The sequence below is a fragment of the Arachis hypogaea genome, chromosome 5 (assembly GCF_003086295.3).
Source record: "Arachis hypogaea cultivar Tifrunner chromosome 5, arahy.Tifrunner.gnm2.J5K5, whole genome shotgun sequence".
Classification (NCBI taxonomy): Eukaryota; Viridiplantae; Streptophyta; class Magnoliopsida; order Fabales; family Fabaceae; genus Arachis; species Arachis hypogaea.
In genome coordinates, this window is record NC_092040.1 from 57,398,224 (window position 1) to 57,402,268 (window position 4,045).

At 41.3% G+C, this 4,045-nt stretch overlaps 1 non-coding gene across 1 annotated transcript; it reads left to right on the forward strand.

Moving 5' to 3' along the window:
• Positions 1-2,928: 2,928 nt before the first annotated feature.
• Positions 2,929-3,035, forward strand: LOC112804393 (small nucleolar RNA R71). The gene has a single exon (XR_003202999.1). It is a non-coding gene; the product is annotated as a small nucleolar RNA R71 (small nucleolar RNA).
• Positions 3,036-4,045: the final 1,010 nt, after the last annotated feature.

Genomic DNA, 4,045 nt, shown 5'->3' on the forward strand with positions numbered 1-4,045 from the left:
CGAATGGTAGATTCCAATCAGGTGGGGTGATGATAGCAGCTGAGGATAGCCTCTTTTTCAAGTTTTCAAATGCTAGCATGCACTTCTCATCAAAGATAAATGGTGTATCAGACATCAGGAGATTGCTTAAGGGCTTGGATATCTTTGAAAAATATTTAATAAACCTTCTATAGAAGCCAACATGCCCCCAAAAAGCTCCTAATTGCCTTGACATCACTTGGTGGAGGTAATTTTTCAATTAGCTCCGCCTTAGCTCTGTCTACCTCAATGCCTTGGTTAGAAACTTTATGGCCAAGGACTATTCCATCTGTCACCATGAAGTGACATTTTTTCCAATTCAAGACAAAGTTGGTCTCTTGACATCTTTTTAATACCAAGGCAAGATGGTTTAGGCAATTAGGAAAGGAGTCTCCGAATACTGAAAAGTCATCCATGAAAACTTTAATGAGCTTCTCTATCATATCTGAGAATATGGAAAGCATGCAGCGTTGAAAAGTTGCAGGTGCATTACATAGTAGCCCAAATGGCATGCGTCTGTAGGCGAACACTCCATATGGGCAAGTGAATAATGTTTTCTCCTGGTCTCTTGGATCAACCACTATTTGGTTATATCTTGAATAACCATCTAGAAAACAATAATATGCATGTCCTGCAAGTCTTTTCAGCATCTGATCCATGAAGGGAAGTGGGAAATGGTCTTTTCTTGTGGCTTCATTGAGCTTTCTATAATCAATACACATCTTCCATCATGTGACAGTTCTTGTAGGGATTAGCTCATTTCTTTCATTGGGTACTACAGTAATTCCTCCTTTCTTGGGGACCACTTGGACTGGACTGACCCATGGGCTATCTAAAATTGGGTAGATTACTCCTCCCTGCCATACCTTCATGACTTCTTTCTGCACCACTTCTTTCATAACTGGGTTTAACCTCCTTTGGGGTTGAATGGAGGGTTTGGCATCATCCTCCAATAGTATCTTATACATGCATATGGCCGAACTGATTCCCTTCAAGTCAGCAAGTGTCCAACCAATGGCATCCTTGTGCTTTTGTAAAACTTGAAGCAACTTTTCCTCTTGTTCTTGGCTTAGGGCTGAATTTATAATCACTGGATAGCTCTTATTTACTCCTAAGTACGCATACTTGAGAGTGGGCGGCAGTGCCTTTAACTCAAGTTTGGGTGCTTCTTTTCTTTCATCTTTCCCTTCTTGAACCTGCATTTTAGCTATTGCAGCTTCTTCGCTTGATGCTAATTCCTCTTCTTCTGTTAACTCCTCAAGTTCTTCTTCAAGAAGTTCTTGCACCACAGCATCCACCGAGTCCAACCTCATACATTCTCCCAATGAGTCTTGTGGGTAACTCATAGCCTTGAACACATTGAATATCATTTTCTCCTCATGTAATCTAAGGACAAGTTCACCCTTTTGTACATCAATGATGGCTCCCGCAGTGGCTAAGAATGGTCTTCCCAGGATGATGGAAGTCTTAGCTCCTTCCTCCATGTCTAATACTACGAAGTCTGCTGGAAAGATGAAGTTTCCCACCTTCACCAACAAGTCTTCTACTATTCCGTGGGGAAACTTGAATGATCTATCTACTAGTTGTAGGGCCATTCCTGTTGGTTTGGCTTCCTCAATCCTCATTTTCCGCATCATTGCTAAGGACATCAGATTTATGCTAGCTCCTAGGTCACATAAAGCCTTTTCTACTGTGATTTCCTCTATGATACAAGGGATTTGGAAGCTCCTGGGATCCTTCAATTTCAGGGGCAATTTGTGCTGGATGATGGCGCTGCATTCTTCGGTGAGTACCACAGTTTCATTATTCTTCTAGCTTCTCTTCTTGGTCATCAGCTCCTTCAAGAACTTGGCATAGAGCGGCATTTGCTCTATTGCTTCTGCAAAGGGTATGTTGATTTGTAGTTTCTTGAAGATTTCCAAGAATCTTGAGAATTGGTTGTCCTCTCCCTTCTTCTTTAATTGCTGGGGGTATGGGGCTCTTGAAATGCATGGTTTCAGTACTTCTCCTTCTTGGTGTGACTTAGGAGTGGTGACTTGCGTTTCCTTTTGTCCCTTTTCTTCTTTATCCGAACTCTTCTCTGGTGGGTTCTTATGCATTTCTCTCAATTCCTTCCCACTTCTGAGGGTGATAGCCTGACACTCCTCCCTTGGAGTCGAATTGGTGCTGCTATGAGTAATGTGACCAGGGGCTTGCTTGAATAGGTAGCCAATTTGTGTTTCAAGTTTCTTGATGGCAGCATCTTGATTTTGCATATTGGATCGCACTTCTTCCCGGAAGACATTACTGTCTTCAATTTCTTGACAGATTCTTTCAAGTAGAGTCTCAATCTTGGAAAGTCTATCCTCAGTTAGTGATGGTGGGGGTGAGATTAAGTGGTTATTGATAGGATCTCTGTGAGGTATGTTGGTGAGTTACATTGTTGTTGGAGTTGTGGGTGTGTCGTCTCTGGTCTTGACATTGGTCTTGTTGATTCCTCCACCCAAAGTTGGGGTGATTTTTCCATCCAGAATTGTAAGTTTTGGAGTATGGATCATGGATTTATCTGGGTGAGTTCCCAACGTAGTTGGCTTGTTCCCAGTCACCTTCTTCCCATGCATTCACTCCTTCTTGAGCTGGTAATGAAGTGATGACTGCTGCAACTTGATTTTCCTCCACCTTCTTGGTAAGATCTGCTAGCTGCTTGGTGATCATCTTATTTTGAGCCAGCAATACATCCATATTGTTCAGCTCTATTACTCCTTAAGTGTTGCTTCTTTCAGAAGCATAGAAGTAGTTATTCTCAGCTACCATCTCAATGACATCTATGGCTTCTTCAATGGTTTTCTTCTTGTTTAGAGAGCCTCTTGAGGAATGGTCTACAGCCTTCTTTGACTCATAAGAGAGACCTTCATAGAAAATGTGAAGCTGAACATGTTTGGTGGGCATCTTCTTATTAAGTCCTTGAATCTCTCCCATGCCTCATAGAGAGTCTCACCATCTTGTTGCCTGAAAGTTTGCACTTCAGCTCTCAGCCTGTTAATTCTTTGAGGAGGGTAGAATCTTGCCAAAAACTTATTCACCACTTCTTCTCAATTTGTTAAGCTTTCCTTCGGGAAGGATTCAAGCCACTTGGATGCTTTGTCCCTGAGTGAAAAAGGGAACAAAAGCAGCTTATAGACATCCGGATGGACTCCATTAGATTTCACAGTGTCACATATTCTCAGAAAGGTAGTTAGATGTTGATTGGGGTCTTCTTGGGCACTTCTTCCAAATGAGCAATTGTTCTGAACAAGGATGATGAGCTGGGGTTTTAATTCAAAGTTGTTGGCATGTATAGTGGGCTTTTGGATGCTACTTCCATAGTTTCCTGGATTTGGATTGATGTAAGAGCCTAGAACTCTTCTTTCTTGCCCAGCATGATTTGCATGGCCTTCTCTGGCACAGTTGTGAGCTTCTCCTTCATGGTTGTTTTCCAAGTTCTCCTCTATGTTTGTTTCAAAATACTCCTCCTATTCCTTAGCACCAACAACTCTTTTCCCTCTTGCTTCCCTCCTTGCTCTATGGAGGGTCCTCTCAGGTTCTGAATCAAAGAAAGTTGAAGCTTCGCCTCGTCTCCCTGTCATACAACTAACAGAGCACACAACAAGAGATAAAATGAAGTGATTATTCTTGTTAGAGTGATTTTTAGTATGAGTGGTGCAAATTATCAAACAATTAGTGTGTTAGTGAGCAGAATTGTAAGTAAATTCAAAGAAAAAGAAGATTACGAGGGGATAGGGGGTGAGGAAGAAACTAAATAAACTGAAGGTAAATGACTAGATAAAATAAACAAACCAAAGAAAAATGCTCAATCTAGTGAACTTCCAACTTAATAATTGTTGATATAGAATCAATCTCCGGCAACGTCGCCATAAACTTAATGCACAAAAACTTGTCTCTCAACAAATTTCTTTTCGGCAAGTATACTGAATTGTCGTCAAGTAAAAACTTATAATAGAGTGAGGTCAAATCCCACAGGATTGATTGGTCAAGCAACTTTAGTTGG